The following is a 21,336-nucleotide window of genomic DNA, read 5'->3' on the forward strand; positions in this document are numbered from 1 at the left end:
GGTGTTTTCCAGAAAAGCCAGATATTCTGACTTTTGTGTGAAATTTTCATTTAAAATATTGACAACTAATCTAATACTTTTATTAATCATTTAAAAAAGCCCACATGATGTATGTATACTGACCAAACTCAGTCCATGGGCCACAATTTGCAAAATCTACTGTAATTGGGAACCATGATAAATCAAAGATGGCATGTGATAGTTTGGTTATAAGACTTACCAGGGTTTCTAAGGACTGCTTAACTATCAACACTCATGTCCACACTAAAATATCTCTTTACTTTCAGAAAATTAAAAAAAAAATGTATGTAAGCAAAAAGTATATGAGAGTATATTTGAAATATAGAACTAGGAAACAAACATAAAATTAAAAGGATATGAAATTTGGACAAGCTTCTACATGAATTCGGAAAACCCAGTACCCTAAACAGCCAAAAAAAAATTGAGAGAGTTTAGGTACAAATGTTTAACTCCTCTAAATAATGGGTAGGAGCCCTTTACTATATCTTAGAAAGGTAGAAGGGAGCATGACTTGGAACATGAGTCTCCACAGAAGTTTTAAATTACACATAGACATATCAAATGAGGAGCACAGCAAAAGAGGAAATATCACAGATTCATTCACGAGAATAATGAGGTTTCAGTGACAGGCAGTAAACTTTTAAGACAATTATATTGTTATTACTGATGATATGATAGTCATCATTAAATAGACTTTGGGCTACTTACTCAAAAAGTAATTCACGGGGCACCTGGGTGGCACAGTCGTTAAGCGTCTGCCTTCGGCTCAGGGCGTGATCCCAGCATTCTGGGATTGAGCCCCACATCAGGCTCCTCCTCTAGGAGCCTGCTTCTTCCTCTCCCACTCCCCCTGCTTGTGTTCCCTCTCTCGCTGGCTGTCTCTCTCTGTCAAATTAATAAATAAAATCTTTTTAAAAAAAAGTAATTCACCATTGAATTGGCAAAGTTCAGATGAAGCCTTAAATTTGTTTGCTGGTTTTCAACTATCCCTTGTTTGGAGAACAATTTTGTATGTTCCATGCTGGCAAAACTGCATACTTACTAATAGGTAGCAGAGCCTCTGGATTTAAGCTGAAAGTGTTACTCATGACTCTTGATTCCAAAGTAGAAATTCACAATGATCAACCCATACTTGTTAATGAAAATTTGTGTGATGGACTCTGCAGATGTTGTACTTGGTTTCCTTTTGGGAAAAGATTCGTGGGTGAAACTCTTTGAGAAGACCAAGACTGATGCTGATTTGCATAAAGCCTCTTTCAGGAATGCAAAAGTCATACATCCTTATTTTACTTGTCTGTTACTATCTGGATGTTCCCATCACCTAATACATGCATGCGCCAAAGAAGTTTTTACTTTATAGTATTTTCCATTGTTATGTCAGTCTGAAGGAACAGATGACTTTAAAAATGGATAGAGGGTAGAGAAGATGAGAAAGAATACATATGTAGGTTATCCAACTCAAGAATGAGAGGAGTATGGATGTTTGCTAATCATGGATTAGATGAGATCCATTGTTTGGATCTTTAGCTTTTAGCATGGTTAATGAATAAATCAGAAACTTATAAGTATGAAGAAAGAGAAAAGTGTCGAGTCAAAACAATGGAGAAGATCACCATCACATGTGGAAGAATTTTAAATAGCAGTTTACCCCCAAAAGACATAGGTATATAATAACCCCATGAAAGTATATACTGAGAAAATTAGTATTGATATCCTCCACCAACACTTGGCAATAAAAATTTATCACTGCATATGCCTCAGCTCACCAATCAAATCTGTCAAAGAAACAGAGGTACAGTCACTTTCAAAAGAGAATCTTCCCCATTTCTGTGATAATCTACAGGAACCCTGAATTTAAGTCACCCAGAAATTTGGGAAACCACCTGTCCTGTTAAGTTCTTCATCGTATCAGCTTCTGGTGCTCCTTGTCCTTTCGAGGCAAGCTTGGACACACAGATTATTCAAGTCACCGAGTATAGTTTGAGCTTTCTCAGAAGCTATCTTTCTCGAGCTACATTCTCTATGTGCACTTGACCTAACAGTGCAAGGTTCAGGGACAGTAATTGTGGCACAGTCAACAAGTGAGTTCAGTTTCAGATTATGTCATGCTGAATTTGCATGTGGTTTGTTTAACGCTTCATTACAATGTTGTTAGGAGCAAGGAGTCCCTTAATGGAGACCCCTAGGAATGAGATGTCCTTGCCATTCTGTTCTTAGTAGAAATGTTTGTGTATTTGTTCAGACCTTAGCTATGTTCTTTGCAGTAGTAGTTCTTACAGTTTCAGGAATGGAGACTCTTCTCTGTATCTCATTTTCTGACAAGGAAATTACTTGCTAAATCCTCTAAATTGGTATAGTCTATGTCTACTGTCCGCAAAAAATATTTCCTGCCATGCATATGTAACTTCTTGATTATTACCTTTCATATATCCTAGTCAAATACATGTTGTTCTTCCATCTGCAGCACAAATCTTCCAACATGTAAGGTAATCTCAGACCTTAAGATAATGACGGCTTCTTCTCCGCGGGATAGATGAAGATGGGGAAAATGTATGATTTATTTTTTCCTCATCAATTACTGCCACAGCTTCTAAAATAGAGACACGCTAAATTATTTTTTCTTTTCAAATAAGTCATCCTATTAACCTTATCACTTACTTAAAGCAAACACAGATTTGGTAGCTATGGGTGTTTACATAGATGTCACTGGGGAATGATATTACACTCGATTCATATTTGAACGAGAACTCCACCTTTGCTGTAGTCACCTGTATACTGAGCAGGTATTGAAAAGAGGAAGTTCATAGAGGCAAAGCTGTTTAGTTATTGTATAAGTGCAATTTTGGAGGGCGAATAAATGTTTTTAGCTAAATGAAAATGAATGAAAAATGGTTAGTCTCAAGTTATTTAATGTACACAAATTCTAGCATCTTGAAGAATGATTTAGGGTGTTTCAAGATGGGATAGAAATACTAATAATGCAGATAATTTCAGCTTAAGAAAGACATTTTCCTGCTGGTTTTGAAACATCTTGTCCTTGAAATATATTTGCAAAAAGTATTCAAAATACACATTTTAGGTGTAAAATTTTCTATTGTGTTATATTTTATGTAGACCCTAATAGATCACTGTTTCATACAGGTCTGTGTCTCTCAAAATGAAACTCTGAGACCACCCGCAACCATGTCTGCTACCAACATCCCAGTGAAGTTGCATTTTCTTGGAAGTCCTCTGTTTCACACATTATGAATTCTCATTTTATTTGTAATCTGTGAGTTAATTAATGACTGTGTGATTCCCCCCAAACAGGAAAATTTCAAAGCTTCACATAAGACCCATATCTAAGAAAGCCCTCTTCTTTCTCATGCATACCTTTATTCCATACAATTTTAGAAGTTTAGGGTACTGTGAAAAGACATCGTTTTCTTACACATCATTAATATCTAAAACGGAGTCTGTATCTACAAAACTTGGTGGAATGAATGAAATGAAAATGTGAAATGGAAGTGGAGAAAGATAGTAATTAAGTTTTGTAATTACATGAGAAAAAATATGAATTGGGTGACATATTGAGCCGAAAGTGTTATCAAATTCTGCATTATTGAAAGTCCAGGAGTCAGTTCTTCTGTATTTCTAATATATGCTTTTCCAGCATCTGCTTGATTATTTCTGGTGATAAGTACCTCACAACTTCACAAAGCAGACAGTTCTATTGTAGAGCATGACTGTTAAAACTTTTCTTAGAAAAATTTTACAGTTTAAATTTACTGCATAATAGCTAATTTTCTTCTGGAGAGTGACACAGAAGGATGTCTTGATTCTTCTGACAATGTTGCAGATATGTAGAAACACCTGTCATGCGTTCTCTCATTATTTTCTCTACCAACTAAAGAATCCCTACTACTTCAGTCCTCACATATTATATTAGCAAATCCAANAGTTCTCATTATTTTCTCTACCAACTAAAGAATCCCTACTACTTCAGTCCTCACATATTATATTAGCAAATCCAAAGGCCAAGGACTATATGGTCCTACATGTGACTAGTCTTGGAGACGATAAACAGTAATTTGTTGGTATTTATACACCTAAATAGTAAAAGAGTTGATATTTGAACCTATGTTTTATCCTTCAAGAGTACTTTTAATTGAAAAATAAATGACCACAGTACCTTAACTATTCTTAAAGAGTAAGACAGTTGCAGGCATCAGTTGAAATCTCGATAGTATGAGTGTTACAACTTGCATGATTCTTCTAGCTTTGATTTCATTGGGGACAAGATGACTGTTGCAGCTCCTAGCAGTAAATCTGCATTTCAGAGAAGGAGTAGGAAAGAGAAATGTTCTTGACTATACAAAGAAAACAAAGGCTCAATCTAGAGTCCCAAAAAAGACCTCCCACTTGCTTATCCACTGGCTGAAAATTGGAGCCATAGAGCGAGTTATTGGTCAGTCAACCAGTCGTGTATGCTGAGGTATCTTTAGATTTTAGATGTGAACCCTGTTTATGACAATGTTCTGTCTAGTTTATTCCTTATATGTTACTATTTCCAGAATGATAAGCATTTTGGTCATCTTTTTATTCACATAGCACTATTTTAACAATGAGAATGATAGTAATTAATTGAATACTGGAGCACATTGTTTGATTGTTCCATATAATTTGACCATCATGCCGGTGATACCTGGCTTGTCTCAATGTCTTGCTTTCGCTAGTGATATGGGGTAAGAGTGACATGTGTCTTATCCAAGGTAGCCATCATAAGGTTCCATCTTTGTTTTCCTCTGCCACAACAGCATATCCCAAATAAGGCCTGTTCTTTCAGCTTGCTCTCTGAGTGAAGAGAGCAGAGGGAAAAGAACAGCAATGAATGTGGTCAAGTATCATGGATGTTAAGTCTCTATTGTCATGTCACTGAGATTCTAGGGGTTTTAGTTATCCCAACAAAATCAGGGAAAAGCGGACTAATTTGTGAATAGCTTAATATGTGCTACACACACATTTTTTGAAACTGATATTCAGCACAAATCAACAAAGTAAGCCAAATCATTATCATTTCTCAAAGAAGAACTGAGGCTCAGAGAGATTGAAGACATTCCCTAATGTCCTACAGTGGATAACTAAATGCTATATTAAAATTTCTAGAATGACAGCCACTATTCCAGAGTCGTTCTCACTACTAAAAAGCTCCATGGAAAATGAGTAATGTAGGTCTTGATTGTAGTATCATTAAGGAAATCTCAGATTGAATTGCTATTTTTTGGCACCTGATCGGCTCAGATGGTGATACAATAAAACTTTTCTCAACTAATCTTCTCAACATAAATATTCTAAAGCTATGGCATCACAGTTAAATAATTGAAGAAATAACTTTTAAAATTAGATGGCATCCATCAATTCTACCACATGGATTTTCTAAAAGGTGTTATTACCAATTTTGAATTTCTCTTCTAAAAAGCTACTATTTCTTTAAATCCATTTTATAGTCCAGAAGGTGTGCAGATAAAAACTTAGCAGAAAGCTAATATTATATTCACCCTTGTCAATTCAACAAGAAGAAATTTTACACATAGTATACTTTTTTTTTTTTTTAAGATTTTATGTGTTAGCACAAGCAGGAGGAGTGGCCGAGGAAACAGGGAGCCTGACAGGGGGCTCTATCCCAGGACCCCGGGATCATGACCTGAACTGAAGGCAGACGGTTAACCAACTGAGCCAACCAGGTACTCCAAAACAGTACACTGTCTATGAGAAGTATATACATATACATATACATATATTTTTTATGGTAATTGCTTATACTGTAGGATACTCCAAATGTGCTTTTGAAAGGGCCTATACCTGTAGAAGCAAATCAAATTTGGACATGTTTTTATGTAAATCAAATGTTACACTCAGTATTTTGGAAGGCTTCTTAGACAGGTGGAATGCTCCTGAGTTTCTGAATATACTCCGAGCTGTGATTCGTGGGAGACAAATGATGCAAATGTTTCAGGAGCTGATACCAATCACATGCTACTTAATTGTTATATTTTTGCCACCTGGTTTAGGGCTGCTGTGAACAGTGTGGGGCTTTCTCCCATCAAGTTTCTCCATTAATTTCTGGCAATTGGATATCAAACATTATAAAAGATGGGGATGCACTTTCCCTGTTTCCCATGATTTGCTCTTCTCCCACCTAAATTTTACCCTAGAGAGATGTGATTATAGAGTTGTCTTATTGAGACAGTTGATGTAAGGATGATGAGATGCAGAGAATAATTATAAGCAGGATTCATTAGACAAAATTAAGGCAGGGCCTACAGTAAATCTTGTTCTTTGTATACCATTTGACTTTCTAGACTGTTCATATGGACCTTTAACTGCCATAGCTTATCCTCCAGACACTTAATTAGATGAAGGATTTTCTAGTGATGGTAACTAAGATCGTTCAAAAGTAAACTGATGAACTCTCTGTAGATTAGGAAGCTTGTCAAAGATGGGGTGAGTTCTGTTGTCAGTGGCTACTCAGCTAGCCTGCATTCTTATCCAGGCTATACTTTCTCTCTCTCTCTCTCTCACACACACACACACATACTCAGTCACCACAGTGCCAAACCAAAATGAAACTCACCAAAACACTACCTCAGGTGTACAACGTAACTCAACTCTTCGCATCATTGGGAAATAGATATTTTAACTAATGTAGCATTTCAGTTATAATAGTGAAACATATCAAAATGAAATCCTCACAGATAGTGGAGTTTAATTTCAAATGTTGCCTAATGCTTAGAAAGTTAAGAGATCAATTTATTCAAATAATGAAAGGAAATAGTGTGCAGAAAGGTAGGCAAAGATGCTGGATAGAATTAGATTTTGAAGTTTATGCACACACATGTAGCAGCTCGCCCACTCTTGTGTTCAGTCATTAGAAAACTGTCTTAATAGCCTTATTTTCTTGGAAAGGGACAATTGTCTTTTATGATAAGGCGCAAATAGTTTTCTGCATCTCTAAACTTGTTATAGTGTGTATGTTGCAACAATTCTCTTTTATTAGTATTATAAGAAACTCACATTTTTTTCTTTTTTTTTTAAATTTTTTTTTTTTAAGATTTTTAATTTATTTATTAGACAGAGATAGAGACAGCCAGCGAGAGAGGGAACACAAGCAGNTTGCAACAATTCTCTTTTATTAGTATTATAAGAAAACTCACATTTTTTTCTTTTTTTTTAATGTTTTTTTTAAGATTTTTTATTTATTTATTAGACAGAGATAGAGACAGCCAGCGAGAGAGGGAACACAAGCAGGGGGAGTGGGAGAGGAAGAAGCAGGCTCATAGCTGAGGAGCCTGACGTGGGGCTCGATCCCATAACACCGGGATCACGCCCTGAGCTGAAGGCAGACGCTTAACCGCTGTGCCACCCAGGCGCCCCAGAAAACTCACATTTTATAAATATATAAATTGTATACAACTCTTAACTTTTATTTTTCAAAATAACATATTAACATATTAAAAATCAAAATTAATGCAGAATATCCACAATGAGCAAGGTATCAAAAGTTTAAATAAAGATAGGACTGCAGCACTTATTTTTTCTTCTGTGTCGGGCTCTGATCTTGGCATGGCACTGTTTCTATTTTTTGTTTTTTTGTTTGTTTTTGGAAACTTATTAGATTTTTTTTGTAATTTTTTTCTCAGCTTTATTGAGATATAATTGACATATAACATTGTGTAAGTTTTAAGGTGTACATGTAACAACTTTTCACATCATTAGCAAATGCATATTTTTAACTAATACAGCATTTCTGTTATAATATTGAAACAGTTGAGGGTGAAAAACCTTAAAATTTTATTATGCAATGATATGGTATCATGGCAGACAAAACAGGAAATCAAAGATCCTGGACAAAAATGAGAAGAAATTAATATTGTTAAGACTTAGGGTTAATACATCATATACTCTTTCCACATCCTGCACTAATAGAATTAACAATACTTTCTAAAAAGCATAGTTTGCTACAGTTAAAGAGCAATGGGTGACTAATAGAGTAAAATCTGGCAAAATTTTGCAAAACGTTAAAAATGTGTTTTAGTTAAATTCTTATCATTGTTTTTATGTCTCCCATCTGCTGTGGTCTTTCTTTTTGGGGGTGGGTCAGAGATATTTTATTTTATTTTTTTAATTTTTTTATTTTATTCTGTTACTCACCATACAGTACATCCCTAGTTTTTGATGTAAAGTTCCATGATTCATTACTTGCGTATAATGCCCAGTGCACCATACAATACGTGCCCTCCTTAATACCCATCACCAGCCTATCCCATTCCACCACCCTCCTCCCCTCTGAAGCCCTCAGTTTGTTTCCCAGAGTCCATAGTCTCTCATGGTTCATTCCCCCTTCTGTTTGCTCCCCCTTTCTTCTTCCCTTTCTTCTACCGATCTTCCTACTTCTTATGTTCCATAAATGAGTGAAAGCATATGATAATTGTCTTTCTCTGCTTGTCTTATTTTGCTTAGCATTATCTCCTCCAGTCCCATCCATGTTGCAGCAAATGTTGAGAAATCGTTCTTTTTGATGGCTGAGTAATATTCCATTGTATATATGGACCACATCTTCTTACATCGTTGATGGGAATGCAATTTGGTACAGCCACTTTGGAAAACAGTGTGGAGGTCCCTTAAAAAGTTAAAAATTGAGCTACCCTATGATCCAGCAATTGCACTACTGGGTATTTACCCCAAAGATACAGACGTAGTGAAGAGAAGGGCCATATGCACCCCAATGTTCATAGCAGCATTGTCCACAATACTGTGGTCTTTCTATCCTTAATNTTTCTATCCTTAATTTGTGTATTTGAATGATGCTCTTACATTGTGTTTATCTTTTGTAGTTTATTGGCTTGTAGATATTTTCCTTCAAGACACTTGTCCTAATCTTTTTAGAGACGTCACTTGGTAAACATACTGAAACCTCCTTTGGGATTTGGCTACTGGGTCCAGTCCTCCAGGATTTTCTCTCTGGACATTGACTCTTAGAGTTTCCTTTTCCTCGACTTCAAAACCCACCGGTTTCCACCACTCTTATCCGTGATTGCTCATGTTTATTTTTAATTCCTCAGGATATAATGGACTGGGTTGCTTTTGAGCTGTGACCCTCCTTTTTTCCCATCAGAAAACACAGAGAGTCTAACACTGACTAACTGAGGTGTGATTGCAAGAGGCCGGGGCTCACATATCTTTTTGCGCTGTAGATCCTCGCTGAGGTCTGATGGTGATGGTCCCCACAGTGGGGGACAGCACGGCCACTCTCGTATTTGATTCCTGCCATGTTTTCTCCATGTCCTCATGTCTATTACTTTAATTCCATGTCTTTTCTCTAATCCCTTAGTAAACTTACGGCAATGTGATGGAAATATGAGTCAGGATCTGTGGTAAGCTCAGCATCTCACTCTGGCTCATCTCAACCGTGCAAGCCAGCACAATGAGTGATTACGAGACTGTGCTGAGGCCCCTTCAAGTCTCAGCTCTAGGATTCTCAAACTGTGCAGTGCTGGCTCAGTGAAGTCAGCCTCTCTGAATCTAATTTCCTGCAAAATGAAAATATAGTTTATAGCTATTGTAGAGTTATGTAAGGAAGATTTTAAAGTTCGTGCACGAAAACTCCCATACTCATGTCCCTTTTGGCTCTCTTTCCACTGGTAGCATTTTCTTCTAGTCCTGCTGTTATCTTTTGAACCTGGATATCCAGCCATGTCTCAACTTTTTTATTTATATCCACCAGTCTCTTCTTCAGTCAGTATCATTTTAGGATTTTTGTCACTTACAACAAAAGTTAGTCTTAATTGATACAAGGTCAGCTGAAATTTAGCTTTGTAAGAGAACGTTCCTCTTCCTCTCAAAGCAACTACGCGGGGATATGAGGTCCTTCTGCAAAACCTCAGCTTATCTAGGAGCGCTGTACCTCAGGCCTGAATGATCTGCCTCAGAGCAGAGCTGCCAGAAGCTGGGAGAGTGAAAAGTAAAGACTTGGTACCTGGGTGCTAGAGAAGTGCTTTACTTTGTCCTTCCCGGATTGATCTTTATTTTATTCATACATTTATTCATTCCTTCAGTCATTCATTTATTCATTTTCATTCATGCCTCTTCACAGACACCTGTCCTGCCACCTGACTAGTCTGATCCACTTGTGGTAATGACAGTTTACCCTCTCTTGCCAAGAGATCTTGGAGGGATAGTGAGGTACAATTTTATTATGGTTAGGACGGCTAGGCGCTCTGATAAGGGTAAAAATATGGTGCATAGGAAGCAGTTAGAATACATCTGAACCCTGAAAGTCAGGTTGGAGTCTCAAAGGTAACATCTAGTTTAGTCTGATCAAAGTTTACTAGTTTCAATGGTGACACTAAGAAAAATTTCATTTTTTCTAACGAAGCAGGCCATTAAGCAGAGAACCTAGGCACCCCAATATAAGAAAAACAAAGGATATTTTTAATGCCATCCTCTCCTGACCTTTAGAACTACAGTAAGAAGGGAATCAAGACCTTTGCTCAGGAAGATGCAGATCTCCCCACGTGGTGCAGGGGACACTGTACTGATGAGGAAAGCAGGTCTTCAGGATGTCTGTATAGCCTCTGGATCCCTGAGCAAAACTGGATCTGCCTCTTCTAGGCAGAGAAGGGTACTTCTGTCAGACAGTCCTACCAACCCAACAGCAGACCCCTCCAGAAAGAGGGCCCCAGGTCCTGCATTTCATGGGACTAGCTCGAGGTTGACCTGATGTTCACAGAGAATGCCCAGCTCCCACGGGGGTGATATAGGAATATAATTCCTCAGTGATTCTGGAAAATTATGTTATTATGAATCCCCTAGTTTTTATAGTGCAAAACCCAATCATGCCTAAATAAGCACCATTTGATTTATTACTGGGTCACAGTCATAAACTTAAGGTACAGTTTGGGGACCAAAGAGAGTAAATTTCCTATTTTCTTGGAAGCACCACCTTCACAAAAGCAAGTCTTCCTAGGGCACCTTAACACTAACCATAGCAACAACCCAAACAGTGGCGAGGGTTCGTCTGAGGTGTGAGGAGGGCAGAGACCAACACAGCAGACAGGATCCGCACAGGCAAAGACTTGGAATGAAGACAGAGGTCAGCATCTGAAGACTTCATCACATGACAATGCATCATGGAGTGACTGTCACAAGTGAAAATGCTGAAAAGTGTGTGGAAGTAAACTTAGCAAGTGTGGAGCAAGGGCTGCCTTCCCATTCACTGTCTTCTGCCTCCACTTGGGAGAATAAAAGCAACGGAGGAAGGAGAACGTATCACTCTATACTTGGTGGAAATCAGAGATTTCCAGAGGCACTCTTTTGGAAACATACCTGGGATATATTTGGAATTTATTTAACATGCTATATAATAGTTATTCTACCCAACTTTGTCTTTCTGGTTTGGTAATTATGTCCTATTTTCAAGAGGGAAAAATATGCATGTGAATGGTAATTGAGTAGCTAGTGATACATCAGTGTACACCCACGGAAAGTTTTCTCTGGGACTTTCGCCATGAAGAGGGAATGCAGGTGGACGTTATGCCTGCAGAACCCGAGCATGAAAGCCCACGTGGTCCCATGTGCATCTGATGGGTTTGTGGCTGGCGTATTGCAATTATACTCACATTTATTGGATACTTGGTATTTTCCTGGTAATATGCCAGGTTCTGAGGAGACAACAACTATTAGGGCATGCCCTCTCCACCCTAAGACCTAAAAATCCTATGAGGGAACAGATATTCTTATAATTCACTGCATGCCCAGCTGCTGTGTGAGCTGGAGTCTATGCTGCTTCAGAAATGGAGGGATTAAAGGTGGAATTTTGAACATTTCTTGGCCAAAAATGGGGGGGGGTGTCATTTGTATTGTTCCTATGTATGTGACAGAAGGGGAATGTTCTGTCCCCAAAGAAGATATCTGAGGACATAATATTCTATGCAAAGCTGCCGATTACTGCATGCTGTCTGGTGTATTCGGCCAGAGCACCCCTTATAAGCCAATGCCCTGAGCTTTTGTATTTCCAAAAGTGCTGTGCACTCTCGAACTCTGCTCCCGCTCCTCCGGGTTATTTCCCAGCAAACTGGCAAGGGGGTGATGGAGGAAGATGGACTTTGAGAATCAGTTGTAAGGGCCTAGCACCGGGCAGAGCATCTTACATACATCATCTCCGACAACTCCGACACAAAGCCCGTAGTCGTAATTCTGAAGTTCAACAAGGAACAACATGAAATAAAATTTGGCATCTTTGATTTCTGTTCTCTGTATATATGTGTGCATTTATGTAGTCGTGCATTTATTTGCTTATTTTATAATTGGAGTTTGGTAACATTACTAGCGGTTTTGGAATGAAGGTATATTTTCATTGTTGCAGTTGAAATTAAAAGTGGTGAAGAAACTGAAATGACCTCAGTTTCTGCCTCCTCTAGACGAGGCTGTGTTTTAAAGAGCATATCCAGAGAGAACAGACACCTGGGTTCTGCACTGCTGAAAATGCTGATGCCCACTTCCCCGGGGATTATCTCCTGACACGGTGGTTTAAGTACAAAGTGGGCATCAGACTCTCCTTGTGAGCTGGGAAATTCCCACGCCACCAGGTTTTGATCTCTGTCCACTCTCACATGGGGAGTATCAGGTTTAGTTGTTCGGTAGTTTGGTGCGGGCAGACTGCTGAGTCTGAACTTCAGGTGAGGGGAGGGGTTTGCCTCCTACTCCTTTGTCCTCATTAGTGACTTCCCTCTGCGTAAGCCTCTGGACTGTGCATTGTCACCCCCGGGGAGGCTGAGTGGGATNCTGAGTCTGAACTTCAGGTGAGGGGAGGGGTTTGCCTCCTACTCCTTTGTCCTCATTAGTGACTTCCCTCTGACTCTGGACTGTGCATTGTCACCCCCGGGGAGGCTGAGTGGGATTGGCCAAATTAGCTTCATCTGAGTATATTTAGAAAGTAAATCTGTTAATCTGGATTAAGATGGTTTATTATATTCAAAATGAAATGGTCAGAGGGGACAAAGTCCGTATTCACGATATGCATGCAACATATTTTTGACAGAACACCTTCTCAGGAGCCAGAGATTTTCATCCCTGTTCCTTCTCACAGGAGAGAATTGTGCCTCGTCTTGTCTTGGAAAAGACAAGGACATCCAGCTTTCTAAGGATGAGGGCAGTACTCTCGTTCATGACCTAGTTTCCTTGAAAAGCCCTGCCTTCTCAGGCTCCCTGTTGCTGTCCTAGGACCTGGCATTTCTTATGTGTGCACATAATCCGACATTGTCTGAGCCTTTGCTAAGCTTCAGAAATGATCAACTAATTAACTAATTAACTTGTTGCACCAGATATGAACAATGATGTGGAGACATTTATAGATGCATGATTTTACTTCTTTGACAGCATTTTGGACACTGCATTCGCTGTGTTCATAATGTCATTTCTCAGCGAAATCCCTCAGGAATGCTGGGATCTTACGCCTTTGGTGAAAGGAATACAACATTCTTTGTGTTTAAGACGATAAAACAATGGCTAAAAAGAATTGAAGGGATTAAAGCCTGTGTTCAACTTCTGATGGTAACTTTTTGTTCAATCCTTGCTTAAGGCAAAGGAAAAAGAAATGNAACAGACACCTGGGTTCTGCACTGCTGAAAATGCTGATGCCCACTTCCCCGGGGATTATCTCCTGACACGGTGGTTTAAGTACAAAGTGGGCATCAGACTCTCCTTGTGAGCTGGGAAATTCCCACGCCACCAGGTTTTGATCTCTGTCCACTCTCACATGGGGAGTATCAGGTTTAGTTGTTCGGTAGTTTGGTGCGGGCAGACTGCTGAGTCTGAACTTCAGGTGAGGGGAGGGGTTTGCCTCCTACTCCTTTGTCCTCATTAGTGACTTCCCTCTGACTCTGGACTGTGCATTGTCACCCCCGGGGAGGCTGAGTGGGAATGGCCAAATTAGCTTCATCTGAGTATATTTAGAAAGTAAATCTGTTAATCTGGATTAAGATGGTTTATTATATTCAAAATGAAATGGTCAGAGGGGACAAAGTCCGTATTCACGATATGCATGCAACATATTTTTGACAGAACACCTTCTCAGGAGCCAGAGATTTTCATCCCTGTTCCTTCTCACAGGAGAGAATTGTGCCTCGTCTTGTCTTGGAAAAGACAAGGACATCCAGCTTTCTAAGGATGAGGGCAGTACTCTCGTTCATGACCTAGTTTCCTTGAAAAGCCCTGCCTTCTCAGGCTCCCTGTTGCTGTCCTAGGACCTGGCATTTCTTATGTGTGCACATAATCCGACATTGTCTGAGCCTTTGCTAAGCTTCAGAAATGATCAACTAATTAACTAATTAACTTGTTGCACCAGATATGAACAATGATGTGGAGACATTTATAGATGCATGATTTTACTTCTTTGACAGCATTTTGGACACTGCATTCGCTGTGTTCATAATGTCATTTCTCAGCGAAATCCCTCAGGAATGCTGGGATCTTACGCCTTTGGTGAAAGGAATACAACATTCTTTGTGTTTAAGACGATAAAACAATGGCTAAAAGAATTGAAGGGATTAAAGCCTGTGTTCAACTTCTGATGGTAACTTTTTGTTCAATCCTTGCTTAAGGCAAAGGAAAAAGAAATGCTTTGGGTACTGTTCTTTTCTTCAGTGTGTGCACACCTGTGTAGTGGGGCATTGTACCACTGAGGAAGGAGCCCGACTTCCAGGCCTCTTCCACTTATTCACGGGCTTTGGGATCTCANCTCTCCTTGTGAGCTGGGAAATTCCCACGCCACCAGGTTTTGATCTCTGTCCACTCTCACATGGGGAGTATCAGGTTTAGTTGTTCGGTAGTTTGGTGCGGGCAGACTGCTGAGTCTGAACTTCAGGTGAGGGGAGGGGTTTGCCTCCTACTCCTTTGTCCTCATTAGTGACTTCCCTCTGACTCTGGACTGTGCATTGTCACCCCCGGGGAGGCTGAGTGGGAATGGCCAAATTAGCTTCATCTGAGTATATTTAGAAAGTAAATCTGTTAATCTGGATTAAGATGGTTTATTATATTCAAAATGAAATGGTCAGAGGGGACAAAGTCCGTATTCACGATATGCATGCAACATATTTTTGACAGAACACCTTCTCAGGAGCCAGGAGATTTTCATCCCTGTTCCTTCTCACAGGAGAGAATTGTGCCTCGTCTTGTCTTGGAAAAGACAAGGACATCCAGCTTTCTAAGGATGAGGGCAGTACTCTCGTTCATGACCTAGTTTCCTTGAAAAGCCCTGCCTTCTCAGGCTCCCTGTTGCTGTCCTAGGACCTGGCATTTCTTATGTGTGCACATAATCCGACATTGTCTGAGCCTTTGCTAAGCTTCAGAAATGATCAACTAATTAACTAATTAACTTGTTGCACCAGATATGAACAATGATGTGGAGACATTTATAGATGCATGATTTTACTTCTTTGACAGCATTTTGGACACTGCATTCGCTGTGTTCATAATGTCATTTCTCAGCGAAATCCCTCAGGAATGCTGGGATCTTACGCCTTTGGTGAAAGGAATACAACATTCTTTGTGTTTAAGACGATAAAACAATGGCTAAAAGAATTGAAGGGATTAAAGCCTGTGTTCAACTTCTGATGGTAACTTTTTGTTCAATCCTTGCTTAAGGCAAAGGAAAAAGAAATGCTTTGGGTACTGTTCTTTTCTTCAGTGTGTGCACACCTGTGTAGTGGGGCATTGTACCACTGAGGAAGGAGCCCGACTTCCAGGCCTCTTCCACTTATTCACGGGCTTTGGGATCTCAAACCACTTCTCTGAGCGTTGCTTTCCTCATCAGTGCTGACTGCTCCATAGGCAGAAGCTAATTTTGAAGAATAATTGTGTTTTCCCTCATATTTTATCCTAATCCTAACCCACCTTCTTGCATTGTCTCCACACTACCTTTGTCCTTCTCATAAACCACAGTACCCAAAATGGCGCTTGGGAACTGATCACGACTAAGAATGTGGGGGGTGGCTGGAGTGGTGCGAGGAGATTAGAAGATTGCTAGAAAATCATTCAGTTTCTGTTTGCTTGTTTGCTTGATTGGTGGTTTACTTCTAGTTTTCCTTATTTTAAGTCACCTAAGGGATGTGGTTTACTTTGATGGGAGAGCAAGACAAAGAACCAACCTCTTTATGTTCTTATCCACTCTGCTGTTATGTAGCTATATCATTGTAAATGTAACGTAATGGAAGCTATAATTGGAATAATGAAACTATTTGCCACACCGTTATGTAGATTCTGTTTCAATGTGAGGTTTTTTTTTTTCTTTTAATCACCATATCATTAAATTTAAACCAGGTTAATTTAGGAGGGAAAATATTTAGAATAGACATTAAAATAAATTACTGCTACAATCAAAGGTAGAGTTGTGTTTAATTATCCCCTTCTCTGGTTATATTTAGATGGTATCTAACATTCTACTGGATGTGTCACCTACAACCTTGCATCGTTGAGCAGAAATCAGATATTTCAGAGTTTCTTTCCACCTTAAGATTTAAAATTAAAATATTTAGTTCTAAGAAAATAGCATTAACTATGTTTCCATTGCAAGTCATCTAATAATTTTACAAAGTTCAAGTTAAAATGAAGAAGAAAAAAAAAACCCCAAAGGGCAAGGATTTCTAGTTTGGCTTTGCTTTTATCTTTAATTTCAGAGCATGAAATTACTTCCTTGACATAAATCAAATTCAATGAAAGTGATAAAATGAGGGCATCGATTTCTTGTTGAAAGAAATAGAACAACATCATAATTAAAAGTGGGCAAACATATGTTCAAAAAAGGTGGTTATTATTGGTGTCGTAATAGTGATACCATTTGATTGGGCAGAGGGCCCTGAGAACAACTGTCACTTATACACCTTGGCTGGGCAGCCTATTGCTTTATGGGCATTGTGGGAGGGACCAAGCTCTTCATTACTGTTCTGACAAACCAACCAGATCATTTAAGTAACCCCAGAACACTGCCATCAAAGGAAGATGTGCAGAACATCGTGTCCATGCCAATACAGCTTTGCACAGAATCTGTTCTTTCATTTTCATTTTTATGTTTCAGATTTCATTTTTGGTTTTGCAGTAACTGTACCATATTCAGCCTGCAGAGGGAAACACTCTAGAGATGAAACCAAGTGACCATTATGTTCTTACAACTATTTTATTTGGGAGTCTGAACAGTTGTGGATTTTAGAGATTTTCCTTAACCAGGGAATAAAAACCTTCCATAAAGATAATTCATAATTTGGTGCAACCATTCAGTTAAACACTTGGAAGATTATAAAATTTGACATCTTACTTTCAGGAGGGTCCCATCTTCATTTGTTTGATGAAGTAGCCACTTCCCACCCAAGATACACCGTAGGGTTCATTCCACGGTCATGGTCATGATCCTTCTGCTTTCACACACCCAGTCCTCTTCCATTGCACTACCCACCGACATCTTTAGGAAGGACACTTCTTTTCCCCCTGCATCTGAGTAAGGGAAGGGCAATGGAAATACTTATAAATATTTGGCCAACAAGAGAATAAAGTATAATTTGAAAGACAAGAGATACAAGCTATTATTTGTTGAGTGAGCAAGGGTCTGTATGTGTGTCTTAAAGATAACCCTTCTCATACACAGCCAGAGGAACCTACCACCCAGGGAGGTAAGGCAACTCAGCCAAGTGTTCGAAGCCCGGGTGACGAACAGAATGTACCAGAGTGTGTGTCTGTGGCTGTCTTTGAAGCCCAAGATCCTGGGGTGCCTGGGGAGCTCAGTCAGTGAAGCATCTGCCTTCAGTTCGTGTCATGGTCCTGGGATCTTGGGATCGAGTCCCACGCTGGGCTCCCTGGCTCAATGGGGAGTCTGCTTCTCCCTCTCCCTCTGCCTGCCCCTTCCCCTGTTTGTGATCTCTCTCTCTCTCTCTCTCTCTCTTTCAATTAAAAAAAATCTTAAAAAAAAAAAAGAAGCCCAAGCTCCTTCCCTCCCTCTCCACTTATGGAAATACTTAGCTCATGATCAAGTACTACAATTAACTTATAATATTCTGTATCCAGAGCAGATTACAACCATTTTTAGGGAATAGCTAACTATGCTTCCCCAGGGAAGCCATTTGGGATTTTACTATGAAATTTTGCATCTCCTGGTTTGAGGTGTCCTTGTATCAGCTCATTCAGATAAGATGATGAGCTTGTTTTTCTCACCATGCATGTTTTTCTCATCTAGCTTGTTTTTCTCACCATGCATGATGATGCATGAAAACAAGTTTGAAGCTTATTGATTAAGCCCAACAACTCAATATCAAGATACAAAATATAATCCGTTTCTGGATTATAAATGAGAGGGGACTTTTTTTGTCTGTTTCAGTTACATTAAACTGTTGTTGGTGAATTTGTGACTGGGGTTTATCAGCTTTTTCAGAATATGTAGTATTATCAAAAAGATTTTGTCTGATATCTGGGTGAATTTTATTAACAAATACTTATATTAAAGATCTTCAAACACATAATTATAAAACTGTAACTGAGATGAAATTCAACTTTATTCCTCCTTAGTAAAATTATTTCCTAAATATATTTTATATAATTTATTTTTAAGACTTTTGATAATACATACATTAGGTATGAAAGAAAGGGCTATAAATAATTCACTCTTTTTCAAGAAAATCAATTTATTAGAAGAACTATATTTGTGACAAATGTTATCAAGTAATTTTCAGTGGGATTTTTCAACAGAGGTAATGGTTATGATATCAATCATATGAGAACTTCATAAGATCTTCAGTGTAGGTGTGAGCTAAATTACAATAACTAGATATTGAAAAATATGACACTTGGGTGCAAGAAATCTCTAAGATTGTGTGCTCACAAAATATATAATATGTGTGTGTGTGAACTGCTAAAAAGTGAGGGAATAATACTATATTATAATCCCCATTTTTGAATAAATTAGATTATTGGCATGCATATTATCATTAAACAATAAAATTATCTCTTATCAACACTGAAGTCTAGATTTGAAAGCAGTTCTAGAGATATTTCATAGAGGCTTGATACTGATGGATGAGGCTCTGCAAGAAAAATTTTACCAAATAAACAGTTCAAGAAAACTTCAACCTGGATGTACCGTTGCCTTGTTCTAGTTTAACGTCTGCTTGATGGTTGTAATCATAAGACCTGGAGCACAGAGGATATCTTAGTGCATATCAAAATCTGTGCTGGGTCTTTTACTAATTAATCCCAGAAGCAACCAGATCATTAGGAGAAGACTGATACCATCCTCATTTTCTCCTGACAAGCTCAAGGGGAGGGTGTTTAAAGAGCCTAGTGTAGTTATTCGGAAGGCATTACATTTTGTGATAGAACTTTCCTGCACAAGGACTGAGGCATGAACTGAGCCACTTCAATTTAAGCTGTACCCCAAGTTCCTACACAGTGGTGACCCGATACCTAGAGTGACGTGTTGTTGCCTTTTATCCATTTCTGTACACGCCCTGCTTGTTGTAACAGGGATATATTTTGGTGACATGTTTGTGTTAAAAAAATAAATAAATAAAACAGCAGTGTGTCAAACGCAGCCCTGAAAAAGTCTTCAAAATGGAAAGTACACAGATACTTCTCTGTGCAAAAGTAATGAAACAAAATTAGTTTCTTCCTTTTGAGATTCACGCGAATTTGATTATTTGTACTGACTTAGATAGTACCTTAACCTAAAGCTAACAAGCTTTATCATAGACTTTAGATACATTAAACAAAGATTATTTAAGAATTTGCTCAACTCTTCCCATGGTCCACGCTATTCAGTATGGCAAGCTATTCCCATCCCACTTGCAACCCTCCTTCCCTAACTGACCATTTGTCATTCTAACCACCTGCCAAAATATAATCTGCTTCTTTTATGCGCATTGCCTATTGCTTATGCTCTGTGTATTGCTTTATTATAATTGCCAGAGTACAAGATCTAAAGAAAATTGTTTACCAATATATCCCAGATGCCTAGGAAAATGCCAATTTCATAGCTACAGAATGACAAATGAATATGTATTAAATGAACATATAAAATGTTAATGAAGTTAATAGCAACAGCCCAGCAATTCTTGAGGACCTCTGAGATTTGTCTGTTTCCAATGGGAATTCATACTTGGAAATATGTCACTTTTTGGATAAATAGTTATGTGAAGAATACAAATATATAGTCAATTATTTTCAATTATAAACAAAAAATAAAGCAATTCCAGTTATTGTTTATAAACTACTGTTTATAAGTTATAACTGTAATTCCAGTTATTGTTTATAAACTATTGTTTATAAGTTATAAATCTGTATTTTCATTTTTTGTGCAGGTAAAGAACAAAGATAACACTGTTGGATCAGAGATAAACATTTATTTTTGTATCCTTACGATGAATACTAAGATTGGAAAATATTAAGCCAAAAATTAAAAATTTTTAAAACATCTTAAGGAGAACAATTTTAGCATCGGACCTTTGCATCATCTTTGCACATTGGGACATAACTTGGATTCAGTTTATATTCATTTGATTTCCACAAATAAATATTCTAAGTCCAGCAAGTGAATTATTTATAGGAGCATCATACAGTTGAATTTATTTTCATGTTGTGTCTTTTAAAGGGACAGTAGTTGCTTTTATGATGGGTTCTAGCCCCAGCTCTGGTACCAAGATGTTACATGACCTCAAACAGCACACTGCCTTTCAGGGCATCATTTTATACCCCCCAAAATGCGGGGTTCAATCTCCATACCCTCTGAGGTTCTTTCCACTTCTGCGATTGTGTACTTGTGTGTCTTAACACTTCTCTGATTGTATGTCTTTTTATTTTACTGTATGTGATTGTGTTTTTATATTAAAACACCTAGTATTAAAAATATGTCCAGATGCACTTTTAATTTACCGTTTCCACACTTAGAAAAAGTGGACATCTTATATTGGTTAGTTTTAGAATTAGACATGATCTCTTACACAATATATTATCAATCTATTTAAGATACTGCATATCATATGTTATACTATACTACACACGACAGATATCTTTTATAAAAGATATGTTTATAAATAGGTACTTTATAAGTTAAAGATAGAAAATATTTCTGTCATGTTTTCCTTGGAACTATACTTTTAAAAGGAAATTACTGTCATTTATCAGGAGCCTGCCTGTTCTACCGAATTGGGCATCATACTTACACAATCTAATTTACAGAGAAAAGTTAGAGTTGCTAAAAGAAACAGAACAAAACAAGCAAACAAACAAAGCAAATGACAA

The 21,336-nt window shown here is 38.2% G+C and overlaps 1 protein-coding gene across 1 annotated transcript in view; it reads left to right on the forward strand.

Moving 5' to 3' along the window:
- PCDH15 (protocadherin related 15) overlaps positions 1–21,336 on the forward strand; it is a 1,685,023-nt gene that overhangs the window by 621,076 nt on the left and 1,042,611 nt on the right. The gene's annotated exons all lie outside the window — the stretch shown is intronic.

Source organism: Ailuropoda melanoleuca, chromosome 6 (genome assembly GCF_002007445.2).
Source record: "Ailuropoda melanoleuca isolate Jingjing chromosome 6, ASM200744v2, whole genome shotgun sequence".
NCBI lineage: Eukaryota > Metazoa > Chordata > Mammalia > Carnivora > Ursidae > Ailuropoda > Ailuropoda melanoleuca.